Consider the following 19,141-nt stretch of genomic DNA (forward strand, 5'->3'; position numbering starts at 1 on the left):
TCATTTCTATTGCTATTTGCCATCTTATCCAGACTGCATTTGTTGAATAAAATTGGTCCTCATGTGGCCTGGATTAGAATGCTCTTAAGTATTTTCTTACACATTGTGAATGTATATAAGAAATACTACTCTCTGAATAAAGAAACTTTTCACATTTCCTGCTACCAAAATGAGGTTGATTTGTTTTGTAAACTCTACAACATACTTGGAAAATTCTATTGACATTTGAAAACGCAATTGAATCTTTTCCTACTACAGACTCACAAACTCATAGAACCGTATGGGCTGGAAGGAATCCCTGGAGATCATCTAGTCCTACCTCCCTGCAGGTTCCCTACAGAGGAAAGCATCCTGGTGGGCTTTGAATATCTCCAGAGAGGGAGACACCACAACCTCCCTTGTTGCAAATTGCTTCAGTGCTCTGTCACCCACACAGTACAGAAATTTTTCCTCATAGTTAGATGGAACTTGCTGTGTCCCAGTTTGAGACTTTTGCTCCTTGTCCTGTTCCTGGGCACTACTGGAAAGAGGCTGAACCCATCCACTTGACACTCACCCTTTACATAATTATAAGCACTGATAAGATTCCCCTCTCAGTCTTCTCCAGTTTAAACAGTCCTAGCTGTCTCCTAGCCTTTCCTCATAAGAGGGATGCTCCAGGCCCCTGATCATCTTTGTCTCCCTCTGCTGGACTCTCTGAGTAGTTCCTTGTCTTTCATGAACTGAGGAGCTCAGAACTGGACACAGTATTCCAGATGTGGCCTCACAAGGACAATGTAGAGTGGGAGAAGAACGACCCTCAACCTGTTGGCCACACTCTTTTAATTCATCCCAAGATATCACTGGCCTTCTTGGCCACAAGGGCACACTGCTGGCTCATGGCCAACCTGTTCGCCACCAGGACACCTATTTCCTTCTCCTTCCACTCAAAGCAGTCTGGAAACAAGATTACCTTCTTTGCTCATGTCCATATTAGGTCATTTTATGGCAGAAAGTCAGTCTAGCAAGGTAATAGGAACAGCACAATTAGAGGTAATTAGACCAGCATGAGAATCATTGCCATTGTATCTGAAAAGTTGGCAATATGAGAAAGGTCAAAATAGTCACAGAAGATGGATATATAATTTTCATATTTAGATCACAAGCTCTTTGGTGTTCACAGAAAGCCAAATAAAATGACCTCTTTTGTGGCCTTGGAGTACTGCCACAAAAACATGCAGCATATATAGTGATAAAAATAACAATAAAGGTGACCTCAGTAAGGAATCTCAAATAGATGAGGACAATAATTTTTTTCAAGGGACGTGAACTTACTATAGGCATAAAGGACAAAATTTCAGAAGCTTAATTATTAATTTAAAGGAACATTTGGCTGTGAGATATGGTTAAAAAAAAACAACAGTCACATTCTTCATCTCCTGAGCAGAATTTGGTGGGTATATGCTTGCATTCACTCCTAAACTCTTACTTATAAATAATTGGAGAGTGAAAAAGATTCCTGTCCTCAGTAAACTTTAGCAACTTTGCAGGAACTGGAGCAGTTATTCAAAGAGAAAAAGGCCACACTGAAATGTATATTTGATGCTAACCAGTATCACAGGCAGCTCCTTCACAGACAGCTCTGTCACCTGTCAGTATTTCACTTGACACTCCTAAAACTGGGCATCTTTCAGTTTGATACTCAATGGCTTCACTCATGAAAATGACTCATTTGGAAGCACTCATCTGGCCAAAGTCCTCTGGCACCATTTAGCACTCACAGAACTACTTTTACTCAGCAGACTCAGTGTGACTAATGCCTGCTGAAAGCTGCCGTCTCCATCAAAACTCTACACCTGAAATGAAGATGAGCAGTTTTGTATTAGGCTAATAGAAATAACCTCGGGGAGTAGTTATGCACTCATTTCAAACACTTGAAAGAGGAACAAAAACTATGAAGTTGCTATTGAAGTATAATTAAGATGGTGTTTTCAAGTACAGTGCAACCTTAAACTAGGAAAGTAAGGGAGTAAGAAGGGAACCACTTACAAACCAGTAAAAGCTCCACTGCATGAGGCACTCTGCATGTACAAAATCAGAGGATTAGAAATCGTTCAGCCAGTCCAGTGCCTGTGCAGTCTGGCATTTGTAAAGAGCTTCTTAATGATTTTCCATTGAAGGAAGAGAGAAATTAAAAAAAAATAAAATAAAAATTAGGCTGAGAAAGGAAAATATGCATTCATTTTCAGAGAGTCATCTTGTTGAAACAAACCAAAGTCCAGCCTACCTCTTTCTGAAGCCTTTCTTGAAAATGAGATAAAAGGCTTGAAGCTCCCTTTGTAGCTCTAGCATATTTTATTTTTTCATAAAAAAAATAAAGGAGAAGGAATTCAGGGAAGTCCTGGAATCTACTTACATGCAATTTCTTTTTTCAGTTATTTTCATGCCATCAGAAAAGTTGGGAACAATTTATTTTCTGGTGAAAATTTCAAATCCCAAATATTTTCTTGTCTGCAGAAGCCTCATGTGTTCCCATATTCATACTGTTATCTCCACTGATGAACAGCAGACCTGAAAGCTCAGCGAAGCTTCCAGGATCATGTTTTAAATATTTTTAAAGTTACGGGGGATAAATGTATATACATGCACATATTCATCACAGTAGAGCTTGAATTTTGTTTGAGTGTTAGGAAGGTGAACATTTTTTATGTAGGCCTTTCCACTAATATTCCATTACATTTTGTTGTCATGTGACAGATGGCAGCTGAGGGACAGTCTGACAAAACAGACACGGAAGTGCATATGAAGCAAAGGTGTAGAACTAATTCCTCCAAGTGGAAAAAAATTGCACCCATTAACATTAATTGACGCTTGCTTAATTTTTATGGAGACCAAACAGTGGATGTCACAAGAGTGGTATGTTTCACCAATGGTGAGAGTGATGTTAAAGACAAATCAGGCTCTGGATGGCCATGCACAGATGTCACACCGCAAAAAGAAGAGTGTCTCAATCAGCTCATCTGCATGAATTCATGGATTACCAGTGCACTGTGTACGGAGCTGAATACTGGCTTCAGTGTGTTGGAAATGATGGTGGCAATATAAATTTTGCCCCAGATAGGTCCCACAGACAGAACTGTGTATAAGTTTTTCAGACCTGTTGAAGCAATATGAATCTAAAGGTAACAGTTTCCTTGATCACATCAAAATCAGTAATGAGATGTGTCACTACTGTGAGCTGGAGTCAAAATGGCAATTGATGGAGTGGCAAGATGTGAATTTCCCATCCAAAAAAAAGTCCAAGGTGCAGGCCTCAGTGGGTAAAGTGGTGTGCATCGTCTTTTGGAATTTGAAAAAAGTGATCCTTCTGGATTTCCTGGAACATGGACAAACCAGCAACACTGACATCTATATTGTGATGCTGACTAATCTGAAGACTTGAACTTTCAGAGAAGTTCAAACTTTGAACTTGCAAGAGAAGACAACCGTTCTCTTGCAACATGGTGATGCCAGGCTCCATTCCAGTTTGAAGACTGGGGAGCACTTTAAAAATCTTGCCTGGACTGTCCTATCATACCCACTGTATAGTCTGGATATTGTGCCTTCAGACTTCCATCTGTTCAGGCTGATGAATGATGAACTGCATGGACAAAATTTTCCTAGCAATGCCTCTGTCATAGCAGCTGTGAAACAGTGGGTCACCTCCCCGGCGGAGAAATTTATGAGCACAGCACACAGGCTCTTGTTGTTCACTAGCCAAATGCACATTAATAGTGCTGACTGTTTGAAAAATACTATTCTGTAGCTGTCAACCTTCTCTATCAAATAATGTTAATGTTCTCTTTGTATCTAATATAATTTCCATGGAAATATATAGGAGGCATTACTTTTGGAGCAAGTTACATAACAGGATAGAATTCATTGAACTATAGTTAATTGTAATCAAGATGGATCTATGAAGAAATCCATCAAAACAGTTTGAATTGAATTCCATGCCTTGGTGACAATACAGGTGAATTAATAAATGATATGCGTAAGACCAAATAACATTTGCAAATTTATTAGGTTTATCAAGTATTTTCAAAGGGGAGTCATCATCACATTTGGGAAGTAGTGCATGTAGTTCATGCTAGCACTAAAATACAATTTGCTACACTACAGTAAAATCCCAGAGGAAGTTTTAGAAGACTTTTTGTTTAGCTTATAAACTGTAGGAAGGGCAGGTGGTATGATCAGGAGAAAAAATGATGGGTAGCATTAGCATAGACAGCTCAGACTACAGAGACCATTAACCAGTATTGCTACTCTTCAATAGCTTTGTGTTTAGATATTCCAGTTACATTTTTAATGGTAAAATGTAAACAAATTTTTAGACTCTGCACAGAACTAAAATGGTGAAGTTTAATGACATTTAGTACAAATACATCAGACCAAATGATCCAGTGGTCCCTGCTGGCTTCAGACACAATGAATCTGTGAATGAACAGTGTTTAATCACTGGTTAAAGCCATATTCAATGGAAAATCCAGACTTGAACAGCAGAGGAACCCTGCAGGAATTCTCAGTGTGATATACATGCTTCTCTGAGATACGAAGAATCAAACTTCCACCCAGGCTATTCCCTTTCTTGTTTATAAAAGACTTTGGGCAGACAGATATTGTAGAGATAAGAAATGTAAATTAAACTCATCAGTGATGTTGGATTTCAAGAGGGCAGAGTCTTCCAGGGAGTCTCATAGATTGCCATTCATTCATTTTGCTCTTCTTAATGTTCCATGCACAGCTTGAGTTCTGGAAGTGCTGAGATTTTTGAAGTTAGGCTCAAATCTGAGATTTTGGTGTTAGGGACTGAAAAATCTGTGAAAGTCTGTCAGGCCAGAAAACCTGGAGGTTAGGTAGGTTGACATGTTATTTGGACAGGAAACAGCTTTCTGTAGGGAGCTACTGGTTGCTTTATATTTTGAGAGTTGTCATCAGAATCAAAACAGCTTGAAGCAGCACTTATGACTCATTTTCAGTGTGGAACAAAGCCATAAGTTAAGCACCGCATGCTATGAATGTAACACATTAACAGGCCCCTTAGCTACACCAAAAAGTTGTACATGGTTTTCAAGTGTCAATCTACTTTTCCTTGTGCCTAAGGCTCTATGACATCTAGACAATTGTAATCAGGTGCATTCCTCTCCTCACTGCCCATTATAACATGTCATTCTTCTGCTTCTTCACTTACTGTTCCACTACTAAGGATTTAATTTGCAGTCTTCTATGCACTAAATTTAAGGCCTAGCAGTTTTCATGTATTATTCACTTCCATTTGCTGTACTTGTTAAACAGTATATGTTCATTGCACTTAATAAATCACCATTCCCTTTCTTTCCTGTATTTCCCAGAACAGTTATTACTCAATCTATCTCTACCAACAGCAGCTTCATAGCTACCACAGATTTCTCTGTATTCATGAGGCTATTTATCACTGTACCTGTCTTAAATATTAACAAAGTAAGCTTGCTCAAAAAGCTTAAGCTATAATCTTTTGGAGGGTGTGTAGAGGCATACATATGTCTGACTTTAAGTTGTATGAAATGTCTACGCATTGGTTGTGTGACATCTACCTCAACTTGGCTAATCTGAGGTTATTAATATGCTCATCAAAGCAGAATGGCAGGGAAGTTATCTTCTGTATGTGTATCTTAAAGATAAAGAAGGGACTGAAGTCTGAAGATTTTATTAATTTTGCATATCTGCTTTTGCTCTCATCCCCTTAGGAGAATATTACTTAGAGTCAGTGACCGGGCTGTTTGCTCTTTCTATGCCTAAGGAAGAAAATGCTTGACTCCTTGTCTTCCCTTCCTTTAGTAGGGCCTGGGGAGCTGGTCTGAGGCTGATGATGGCTGCCATAAGGTGGGGAGCTGCCTACACGGGTGGGTGAAAGCAAGCACCAGCACATGCTGCCAGTGACTTCAGTCAGCGCTGTTATTACATCTGCAGCTGAAGCTAAACTGCCAGTGCTGATGAAATGAAATCTGCTCCAGTGTTTTTCCTTGTATGATTCTTACCTCACACCTTCATTGCCATTTCCCTTATGAATTATTTTTCTTTTGGCTTTCTTCAAACATTTTCTGTTTGGTTGCAGCTATTTAGCTACATCACATAGACGATTTTTCAGCTACAGTAACAACTTCATTTACTATTCAGTATCTTCACGCCAGCAAAAAAAAAAAAAAATTATATAAATCTAGCATAAATCTTTAGAGCAAGGCACTGGGTGTAAGCCCATTCATGTTTCCTCATTGTATTAATCAAACCAACTCTTTAAAATCAGTGACAAGCTAATCAGAAGGTTTGAACTGCCTCTTTAGTATATGGAGGTGTTTTTTTCCCAAAGATTATTACCTTGGACTCTTGCAATTAGACATAATATTTCTTTAAAGTAGAACACGCTTTTGACAAATCTAAAGAATGACAAACTCAGTTGAATGACAATTCAAAGAGTTGGCCTTTCGTTCCCAACAATCTGTCCCAAGATTATGAAAAAAATATATATAAATGTGTAGAACACTTTTAATCAACAGGGAGGAAATGATAGTACTAATTCTTTTCTCGAAAAAAATAAAATAAAATACATAGTCAACTATACAGCCAGCGACACTGCATCCTGGAATAGCTGCATTCAGGTAATTAAATTTTTTGAAGAACAGAGCATCACTCTCATAGCTGGGATATTCATAATATTTACTTTTGCCTAAGGAAGGGAAACTGCTAAGTCATCATCTAGAGGAGCTTTTCCCTCTCTAGGAGATTACGTTAGGTAGCTTTGCTCTGGTATATGTACCGAATAAGGCCTTAGAACCTCTCTATTACATATATGAGTGAGGATAATATGGGATTGTCATTCTTCATCATGACAAATATTACCAGGTGGTGGGATACATACAGCTTAGCAATACAAGCTACAAACTGTATATTCAGCTTGACTATCCTCTAAAATTATAGTAACTATAATAATAATGGAAAAATAATATATAAAATGTATTATAAAATTATAAAATGTATTATAATCTGATGCTTGAGGACCCTGCCTGATAGTGGCAGGGTTTAGAGCTTTTGAGAGTTCAAAGCATTTGAATGTGTGCTATCCATCTGTCCTGGGGGACATCTGGGAGATATAAGTCTTGACTGATGATAAGAAAAGACAGTATTTTTCATCCATTATAAAATACAGCAAAAATTTTTGTAGAAAAGGATTTTTCACACCTTAAAGAACCAATGTTAGCCATTTGATTCTAAAACCACCAATTTCGGAATATCCTGCATTAACATGTCAGTACTTTGGGAAAAGACAAACAAGAAAATCATATTCTTACATTTTTTAAAATTATTTTTTAAAATTCACAAACTTGAAAAAAGAAGTAAAGCTATTCCAAATAGATATTCATTCATATATTCATGTGCTAATACATACATGGGTAATTCCAGAGAAAGTAGGAATCTTTATTTCAGCCTTCTAAAATAGAGATGTGATCTAGATGTCATGTTATAGTGGAAAGGTGAGCACTTCCACAGAGCAGTACATCTAATCCTAAAATAGATGCTCAAAGTAGTTAGGTCAGTCACGTCATTACTGCACAAGTAAAATACAGCAGATGAGTTCAGTGCAAGAAGGTGATGTAGAAATCATGTGTCTAGATAAAAACAGAACAAAACAAAAACAAACAATAATGTTTTACCTTAATTGTGATATGCTAAAGGTCATCAACCAAAAAAAATTGAGCTACATATTTGAGCTACTACTCAAATATGCTGCTGCTTCTGTTTCTAATGACTAATAGTAACTGCTGATCAATGATAGCAGCACATTGCTTTTATTTTAACAGCAGCTCTGTGAATTAAGTGTAGAGACCAAGACATATCAACAGCATGCTGAAATATGTCCAATTTAAATCTCATCCATTCACACTCAAGGCAAAACAAAACCACATACAGCTGTAAATTTTGTCTTTAGTGTATTATAGAGTTGAGAACAAAACATAGGTATTCATTTGCGATGGACTATCAAAGCAGTAATATATTCCTTCTCATATTGATTACTAAAAAATTCCTCAGCTGGACTTAGTTGTTATATGTGCTCCATCTGTTATGGATGGACTGAAACTACTCTTTGACCAGAGAGGATTATCTCCAACTTGCAATTGCAATCTTGCAAGCATAAATTTAAGTACAACCTAAATGAATTCTTTAGGGGATGCTCAGTCCAGTGTGTCCAAGCATATTTGGATTATAAACCGTTTAAAGCAGACATGTTGATGAAAAGTAAGCAGAAAGTGGAACAAAGCAGAACATACCATGTCCAAGGACATTTCAGAATCTCTCTCTCCAAAAGCACTGGTAGTGCTTACAATGGAATTTCCCGGTATGTTCTTGCAGATTTTTAACAAAATAGTGATAGAATTTGACATCTATGTCTATTTATTATCTGTAGCTTCTTTGTTTTCAACTTCAGCCCTCATAGCAAGGTGACATTTTGGAACCAGTGTTGCCATTAAATTGAGTAGTGCCTTATTTCTGAAGTAGCAGTATCTATTTTAATGGAAGCATTTAATGGCATGGCACATACTTCAGTAAAAATGACAGTGACAGAATAAGACCCTTATTCTACACTATATCACTTAGAGAAAGAAGACAAGAATAGGCTATAAAAGCAGGATTCATGTGAGACTTTGTCCAGTTTATCACTGAAGAAAGTGAATGAGCCATCATACATTTCTAAAGAGCGCATTAGATAAGGAGTAAAAAAAGTGGTTGTTGATAAAAAATAGGTAAGTCTTTCAGCTTTGTTAAATATTAACCCATATATATTTATAATTACTTAATAATTAATAGAATGTTATCTTGGAGAGTCATTCCAAAGGACAAGAGGGAAACTTGAAGCACACACAACCCAGCAACCAGACACCATTCTGTGACAAACTATATAGGCACTCATCTCATCCTACCTAAGCCTCATGGCAGAATGGTGGAACTTGTCAGAGAGCAAAGGCTGCAGCTCCAGCTAGGGTGTCAACACCATACACTCCAGCATAGCCAATGTGTCCACCCAGACAGAGCTGCTGAAGGGACGGGCTGGAGTGAGGACCTCATACTGCAGGAAGTGCCCAGACCTTCCACGTGGGGAAAGGACAAGTGACAGAGCTTCCTTCGACAAGTGTGCCCAGGTGGAGGACCTCTGCAGCAGGTGACTGAGCTTCAGGACATGGTGAAGAGCGTGTGTAATATCAGGAACAGTGCGAAGGAGTACGATAGCTGGTTCCAAATACAGTCTGCAGCAAACAGGGAGGATTGCTTGGCCAAGCAATCCTCCCAGACAAAGGGAGGAGGTTTGGAAAGACTAGTTGAATCTAAAGTATGCAGGACTGATGTTACACACAGGGGTTTGGCTAATTAGACCACCAGACTCACTGATAGTGACTGATGGAGTCAATCCCCAGAGGGTGAGGGAAAGAGCATATTCAGGCACAGGCTTGCCAGGCTTATGGCTTTACATTACAGTTTCCAGTGGAGGAAAGCCTCAATCCATCCCTCTCCTGCCAACTTAATGCCAGTATCAGCAAAAGATGTTCAGAGCCTGGAGAAGGATAATAAATTAGCAGGAGAGAACCTGAAGAGAAGTACAGAGAAACTCCAGCCACTTCAGACAGTAAGTCTTCACAGGGATCTTACTTTTACTTTGCAAATGTAGCATGAGGAATAAACAAGTTGACTGCCAGAGCTATGATTATATAAGCTTTCTAGAGACATGGTGGGCTGTCCTTTATGACAGCTGTGTTGGAATGGAAGTATAAAGGCTCATCAGGAAGGATACAGGATTCTTAGAAAGGACAAACAGGGTAGAGGAGAAATAGGTGTTACTCTTTATGTCAGTGACTAGATGGAGTGCTGTTTGGGGATGGATGATGAGCACAGCAGAGAGTTTATGGGTCAAGATTAAAAGGAGGGCAGGGCCAAGTGACATCAGTAGTGAGCTGGGGGTTGGCCTATTCTCTCATGTAACTAGTGATAGAACTAGAGGGAATGGCTTCAAGCTGCGCAGGGGAGATTTAGGCTGGACATTAGGAAATACTACTTTTCTGAGAGAGTGGTCAGGCAGAGGAATGGGCTGCCCAGTGAGGTGGTGGAGTCACTGACCCTGGAGGTGTTCAAGGAATGTTCAGATTTTGTGCTGAGGAGAACTATTGGTGATAGGTGGATGTTGGACTGGATGATCTTGAAGGTCTTTTCCAACCTTAGTTATTCTGTGATTCTGTGATTCTGTGATAGTGGGGGTCTGCTTCCAATCTTCAGACCAGGATGACAAGCTCGTTTGCAGGGAAACCTGATAGCAATCTAAGTGTTTTAATCTAATCAAGTGTTCAAGGCTAGATTGGATCAGCCTTTGAGCACCCTGATCTAGTTAGTGGAAGGTGTTCCTGCTTATAGCAGAGGTTTGTAAATGGATGATCTTTAAGTTCCCTACCAACTCAAGCCATTCTATGATTCTATGCTTTGATGATTCTATGATTTTAAGATAGGGAAGAGTTATTTTCAAGGAAAGTAAAAATAGCTGTACCTTTTTCTTTCTGATTATTATTTAACATATAAAATAATAATACTAATAAGAAAATTATAAAAGCTTGTGATCTGATATTGTTGGACTAACTTATATTGTTTTAATTTTAGAAAATAATGATTCCATATTAAGAAGGACAAAAACAGTCAAAGAGATACAAAAAAGCACTAGAATACACAAGGTGTTTGGCTGTTTCTGAAACCTGCATTACAAAAGATATATGGTTCGTGGATGGATGTTCTACTGTCTAGTAAAGTTCACTTAAAGATATGTCTGTGTTTGGGGCTTTCAGAAAATGATTTTATCTTTCATACTTGGATCCTCCAGTGTCTAATGAGAATTCATGCTGCTGTCTTTCTCTACATGGATTCATTAGTTGGTGTTTTTTACTTTCCTAAGAGTGATTTTCATAAGACCTTATGTCAGACCTTAATAACTTTGAGAGTGCTATCCCATCTGTCATCTTTGGCTGGAACATAAATTGGCCGTATCAATTAAAAAACAACTGGGTGGAGTGGTGGGGAGGGAAATAGAAAAATTCAGAAAATCTCACACAGGCAGTGTGTATCTAATTTTCTTAAGTGTCTAAGTGAGTTATTTGCATGAGAAAAAAGATTTAGATCACACAGGCGAAACAGGGATTAACTCTCTATTTCACTGGGCAATCTCAGAAACCCAAATTTCTTATACAAAAAACAAGCAGTAGTAGGAAGCTACCAAAAGCAGATTCTGGATATTTACATTAATTATACATAATAATCAGTGAAAATACTAAGCCTTTCCTTCTCATTCCTCTTCATGTGTGACTTTCACTGTCCCAAAGGGCTGCAAATTCAAAGGCCATGTTCCATTTATAGTCATAAAACATAAGGCCCATACTTCTTTCTTTGTTCATCATTTACTGGATATATTGTAATTCCTTCATTAAATAAAGCTTGGGTCTTGCAGGCTGCAGTCTGTTCAGTACACAACTATAATTAATTTTCTGATTAGCATCCACCATTTAGAGTGTTTCAAGGACAGGTAATTTCAAAAAAATAGTATGGGATGAAGTGTGTATCACAACGTTAGAATTATGGAAGAGAACCATTTTAAATCACATTGTGGTGAAGTGGGCATTTATTTGTAGAAACATCCAAGTTAATATTTCCTCATTCCCCATTGCATTAATATATGTAAAAACAAGTTGAATGCTAGAACATCTATTGTAACATGAACTTCAAGTTTTCAAACACAACAGCTCCATTATGTTACCTTTAAAGGTGAAAAAAACTGCAGAAAAAGTGGGAAAAAAAACTCATTGAAAAAAATGCCAGCTTACGTCAGCAGATTTGTAACTTTAAATTTTGCTTTTCCTGATTTACTGTGATTTTAATATCTTAGTCTTCATTTTTTTTAGATTAAACAAGAGAATCACAGAATCACCAAGGTTGGATAAGACCAACAAGATCATCCAGCCCAACCATCCACCTATTACCAGTAGTTCTCATTAAACCATATCTCCTCAATACCTCCTCCAAGAGATTACAGTAATAGTCAAAACACCTATTGAAGACTGATAGTTAAAAATCAGGTACTGATTATGTAAAGGCAAGCCTTCTGTACAGGGCAGCCTCCACACAGCATACAAATGTCGCATATACCTTTAAAGTTGTGAAAAAATCTTGACAGACAATTCCTCATTAAAATCTGATAATTGTAATCAGAGTTCTTTGACTCCCTCTAATTGGTAACAACAGAACTAAAGCAATCTCTGCTTTTGGCATTCTGTCTGTCTCATTTATCTCATAAGAATTAGAAAGAAATATATAGAAGAAAAAATGCTTTATTAGTCATGGGATTTAAAAGACATCAATTAACTTCTTTAAACCCCCCTCTTTTTTTCCTTTAAAAGACAAGGCAATTTGTTTCCTTGATGTGTGAGCCATCATCAAATCTAAATTCACAGCAAGAGCACTTCTGAGATAGCCCAAACTTATCATGAGGTTAATGAACCATTGCACTAGTCCGATCAAACCCATTTGTCAATGAATAATATTGCTCATCTGTTATCTTGCAACACAATTTAGAATAAAACTGCCAAAGTAAGAACTTATTTATGTTTCTCTTTAGCAAAGATTGTTTCTTCAGACTGGAAAATGTGTATATAATGGGTCAATAGTGTTAAAAGAGTTTATTATTTTGCACTGAAAGTCACAAACTCATTTTGAGCTGATTTCTGGTTTTTGGAACATAGATGTGATGTGAGAGCAGAGTTGGACATACAATATGGCAAGTAATCCCCGTTGTGAGGCCTACCAGGGCGATTTAATACAGGACTGTGTATGGTTGATGATACCCAAAAACCTTCATTGAAAACAAAGGCTGAAAATTTAAGTATAACATATTACTACCACCAGGATGCCAGATCTTTGATATTGTTTTTTTCTTTTTTTTTTTCTTTCTTTTTTTTTTTTTTCCCCCTGTACATTAGATACAATTTAATCTGAGTGTAGTATATCCACTTGGAAGGAATTAAATAGCCTCAACATAAGAGCCCTATCAGATTCTAATTTTGGGGAGTTACACAGGCTGTGAGTAGAGCAGTCAGTATGAATATGGAAAATACAGCTTCAATTTTACTTTATTATTATTATTATTAGATGAAAATCCCTCAACAATGTCCAGATGTTTTGTGATATTTCCCTTTCTCTTTGGAAGCAGCTGTGTTCTGAAAAAGCAGAAACAAAATTTTTAAGAGATAATAGTATGTCTTATAAAGACAGGAAAAATATAAACAAGAAGTTTTAAGATCAAAATGTTGCATAACTCAGGGATAAATGTATTTAGTGTTGCTGATCATGGACAATCTCTAGCAATTTACAATAAATTATTATAAGGGTTAATCATCTTTACTGCCAATGAACACTATTTTTTATTTTCATCCTAACACTTCAACTTTCCAGTAGTAGAACCTGTAGTTTCTGATGTATTCAAGAGACTGTTTAAACTTGTTCTTATCCCTTTTGGAGTCAAGTCATTCTTTGAAAATCTTATTTGTAATGTAAAGAGTTTGATCAGGTGAAATCTTTAATATTAGGACTTGCAGATGAGACAAGTAAAGAAGTGTTTTCTATTCCGGAGCAGAGCTGTGATTGAAATAATCAAGGCCTGGATTTCTCAAAGAGGCCTCCAGGAGTCAGCTAGCCAATTCAGAGGTAGATGCATAGCTCACTGTTAGATCTCTTTGAAAATCCCAGAGTTAATTATCAGTGTTTGTACAACTCTTTGAACCTTCAAGATATTTGAATAAAGGTAAGTGCGATGATAGTTTGTATTAAACACAGCTTGTAAATTATACAAATCACACTTCAAATCCCTGAATAGATTGATCATGTTCTGGGAGTTTTCCCTTTAGGACAAGTATAATCAGATTCAGTTACAATTCAATAATGCATAACATAAGCTTTTTAAACAGATCATTGGAAACTACAAAGCAAGAGACTGTGAAACTAACCTTGGGGTAAGTATCTAAGAGTTCCACCTTACGTTCAGCATAACATTTAAAACATGATGACAAAACAGCATTGCTTTTTGACTTTTTCAACTCTGTGTTGCTACAGATGAACTGAACTCCTGAAAGGAAGTGAATGTGTGTGGAGTGCAGTAAAACTATTGTAGATAACCAAAATATAGATACAGAATTATATGTACTTAGTCATTGTTAAGATAACATCTAGAGGCCTTAAATCCAGGTACACATTATGCTAGGTAAATAATAGGTACAGTAGGAAAATGACCATGTCCATAAATTAGTGGGATTCAAGTAGACCATACAGATAAAATGTAAAGAGGTGTTAAAAAATAGAGGTATTGAAAGACTGTGTTTTAGTTGTAATCAGTGGCCGAAGCAATTCTTCCTCAAACACCATCCTAGACTCCAAAATCCTCTGACATTATTGTTATTTTGAAGTAAAATACTGAATGAAATTCACATTGAAAAGCAAAAAATGAGAAGGAACAAATAATTCTCTTCAAAGCTGTTTTCTTTGATAACAAACTTACTAAAATTAAATGGCTTTTTTTTTTTTCTTTTTTCCTATTTTGTTCATAAACCATGACAAACTGGTTGAGAAAATCAATCCATTTGGGACAATAAGCAGTAAAAGGCTTATGAATATCACTCAATTTATGAATTTACTAACTTGATGCTTAATAAATAATGCTTGTTTCTTGTATAAAACCAGCATGAATTTAATATCTTTTAACAATGTTTAAGGTATTTTATTTCTGAAACCTGTATAACTCTTGTGCTATATTCCAATTTGAGCACTTTCTAACAAATACTATTTTACATATGCCTCCCTAGATACTCTTAGGATGTAATTTCCAAACTGCCTCCAGATGTATTCTAGAAACTCCATTGTGTTTGTACATCTAGGAGCTAAGAGGCTTATGGGCAGTGGTTCAGACTTGCTTATGTATGTATACTATACACATAGCGAAAGAGCCATTTGGACTTCTGTGATTTGTTATTTGTGGCAGCACTAGCTTCCAGGCATAAAAAGCTCAGTATTATGAAGACTTACATGAGAATGTTACTTAGTACGTGCATTTTAGTACCTAGTACCAGAAGACTAGTGACTAACTCAAGCCTTTCTCCAGAGAGAGAAGACTGATAAAAAATATTTTGGAATGCCCTTGTATATTACTACCTAGAAAGTCATTAATTTTGTTGACTACGTGATGGTAGTCCTTTTTTGTCCAGATTGTGCATGTTCAGTTCCTAAGTTGTACATATATGGTATGAGACAACCCCTACCCTGCCTTTTCTGCAAAAATTCATTTAAATACAGAATTCAATTTAAATACAGAAGGACAGTAGTACCTAAAAACTCTAAATGGCAAGCGTAGTACTTGTGTTATTTTTTCATTTTGTCTTTTAATTACCTAAATGATGATTATTTTTTAAAATCATAGAATCATAGAATGGCTTAGGTTGAAAGGGACATTAAATATCTAGTTCCAACACCCTCCTCTGGGCAGGATTGTCAACTAGTAAATTATGCAATAGATAAATATTTGAGTAGGCTTCCCAAGACTCTATCCAATTTGGCCTTGAACACCTCCAGGTATGGGACATCCACAGCTTCTGCGGCAGTCTGTTCCAGCACAAGTGAAGATTTTCTCCCTAACATCTGATCTAAATCTACTTTTTTTAAAAAAAAAAAAAAAAAAACATTCATCCTTATCCTATCACTATGCAAAGATTCTCTCTTCTGACTATAAGCTTTTAAGTACTAGAAGGCCATGACAAAATCTTCCTCGAGCTTCTCTGAACAAGCCCAACTTTCTCAGCCTTTCCTCATAGCAGATGTGCTGCAGACCTCAGAGCATCCTCATGGCTCTCCTCTGGTCCTTCTCCAGCAGCTCTATGTCTTCCCTGAGCTGGAGACCTCAGTTGCAAACACAGTATTCCAGATGTTGCCTCATGAGGTCAGAGTAGAAAGGGACAATCACATCCCCGTCCTTTTGGCCGTCTCTCTTTTGATGCAGCCAAGCATGCTGTTGGCCTTCCGGGCTGCAAGTGTACACCACTGACTCATGTCTGGTTTTTCATCCATCAGGATCCCCAACTCCTTATCCTTAGGGCTGCACTTTATGAACTTCAGAGATTTACAGAAAAGGCTGTAGTGTGGTACCATGTCATAGAAGTCCAGGCAGATGGCAACAGTTGTCCTTGCTTTGTCCTCTGATGCTGGCAGTTCTTCTAGAAGGCCACAAGGCCAGGCACAATCTGCCCTTAGTGAAGATATGCTGGCTGTCTCACCTCTTTGTCTTGTATGTTCCTTAATATGACTTCCAGGGGAATGTGCTCCATGATCTTTCCAGACATGGAGATGGGAATCACTGCCTTGTAGATTCCTGGCTCTTTTTTTTTCTCTTTCTTAAAAATGAGAGTAATATTTCACTTTTGCCAGTCACAGGGTACTTCACCTGATAGCCATGAATTTTCACATATGTTGGAGAGTGGTTTAGCAACCTCATCAGCCAGTTCTCTCAGGCTCTGGAGTGCATGTCACCCAGCCACACAGACTTGTACACGTACAGTCTCAGATTTACTCTTCCACTCCACACTCCATCTCTAATGCTCACTCAAAAAGAAAATATAATATGAAATAAAGGACCAAATTATGAAATGTATGTTTACCAGATGGACAGCAGGCTAAAGAAATAAATTTATTCTGCAATGAACAGTGTAGTACAATAATGGTACAAGTACAGTGCAATAACAAAGATTATAGCAGTATCATTTTGGGTTGTGACCATACTTTATTTTGAAATTATAATAAAACTGTCCAGTCATGGCTAATCTGGAGTTAAACTAGTCATCCACAGAAGACAGCTTCTACAGTAAGCAGTTATTACTTCCTTTATCCATCTAAACTAATTCTAGAAGATTTATCTGAAAAGAAAAAAAAATTCACTTAAGGCAACTTTGTGTATCTTAAGTAAGATAGAGCCATTTCTAAATAATGTTATATTTTTTAAAAATGTAAGACATTGTTATTCAAGCCAAAGTTTTGACAGAAACTGTTATGATCTCAGAGTTCTCTACTTGTGAGCATTTAATGGATGTTTGATAGAGATAAAATTTAATTTCTTGTGGCCTTTAGATTTTATAAAAATTCTGTGATTATTTCTTCTGAAACTAACTTAACTGGTATGAAGATTTCACACTGAGATGTAAAACGAAGCACTGATTAAGGGTATACTGCAAACAATACTTTTGCCTTATAGCTATTTTATTGTTCGCCTGTGGTTATGGAGATTTTTCTACTTTTCTTCGGAAGTATTTTGCAAAAGGCCTCACTATATTGCTCGTTGAGTTAATGGGCTTGCTTACTCATCTTGGTTTGGAGAACAACAAAGGAAACTGCATGTGTCCCAATTTATACTGCAAATGGAACAAATGTCTTCTGTAAGTATAAAAGGATGATTTCTTTTAAAGAATAAAGCCCTCTGAAACCAATTAATAGTTGACCTACATAGTAATGCACATATCTCCATGTTTCCTTCCTTTTTTTTCATATAAATGATATTTCTGTAGCACGGAAAAAAAAAAAAACAAAAAACAGAGTAAACAAGTATGTTATCCACTTCTTCAACAAAAACTTTGAGGTTAAATATGCAAGCACTTTTTGCACAATTTCCATAAAATTAAGACCATTTTATCTTTATAATCTGCTACAATTGTAACTGCGGAAAACAAACTGGAACAAATCTTTATCCACCTTACTTCTTCCTTGATATCTTTTTGCAATGTACAATAGCAAGTGAGAACCTGAGAATACATGAAGAGAACCTTTCATTCTAAAGACCCAGCTCCCCAAATCATTTGTGTAGCTAGGGGCAGACAGTGTGAAAGGCCTTGCTGAAGTCTAGGTAGACTACATCAGCAGCCTTTCCCTTGTCTACCAGACAGGTCACTAGGTCATAGAAGCAAATCAAGTTGGTCAAGCAGGACATGCCCTTTATGAACCCATACTGGCTAGGCCTGATCCCCCAGTTGTCCCGCACATGCTGCGTGATCTCCCTCAAGACAATCCACTCTATAACCTTCCCTGGCACCGAGGTCAGGCTAACAGGCCTTTAGTTCCCTGGATCCTTCTTGTAGATGGGAGTCACATTGGCAAGCCTCCAGTCTTCTGGGACCTCAGCAGTCAACAAGGAGTGCTGATAGATAATGGCGAGCAGCTCTGTTATCACCTCTGCCAGTTCCCTCAGCACTCTTGGATGAATCCCATCCAGCCCCACGGACTTGTGACAGTCCAGCTGGAGTAGTAGGTCTCTGACTGCGTCCTCCCGAATCCCGGGGGGTTCTGTCTGCACTCCAGCTGAGACTACCAGGTCAGAGAGTGGAGTTCCCTGAGGATACCTGGTCTGACCTTTAAAGACAGATGTAAAGAAGGCATTCAGAATCTCTGCCTTTTCTTATCCTCAGTGGTCACATTCCCAGCCTCATCCAGTAAAGAATGAAGATTCTCCTTAGTCCTCCTCTTACTGTTGATGTATTTGTAAAAGGGTTTCTTGTTCCTTTTTACCCCAGCAGCCAGGCTGAGTTCAAGCTGGGCTTTTGCCTTTCTGATTTTCTCTCTACATATCTTAACAACTTCTCTGTACTTTTTCTGAGACGCCCATCCCTTCTTCCACAGGAGGTAGATTCTCTTTTTCTCCCAGAGCCTCAAGAATAGCTCCCTATTCATCCACGCTGGTCTTCTTCCCCACCAGCTCATTTTGTGGCTTGGGGGGGACAGCCAGCTCCTGTGCCTTTAAGACTTCCTTCTTGAAGAGTGACCAGACATCTTGGACCCCTTTACTCTGTAAGACTGAAACCCAAGGGATTCCCCCTACTAGCCTTCTGAACAATTCAAAGTCCACTCTCCGGAAAGTCCAAGGTAGCAGTTTTGCTGTTCCCCCTCCTGTCTCCACCAAGAATCGAGAACCTTACCATTTCATGGTCACTCCGTCCAAGACAGCCCCTGACCTCCACATCTCCCACCAGACCTTCTCTGTTTG

The sequence above is a fragment of the Tetrao urogallus genome (assembly GCF_951394365.1).
Source record: "Tetrao urogallus genome assembly, chromosome: 1".
Lineage (NCBI taxonomy): Eukaryota > Metazoa > Chordata > Aves > Galliformes > Phasianidae > Tetrao > Tetrao urogallus.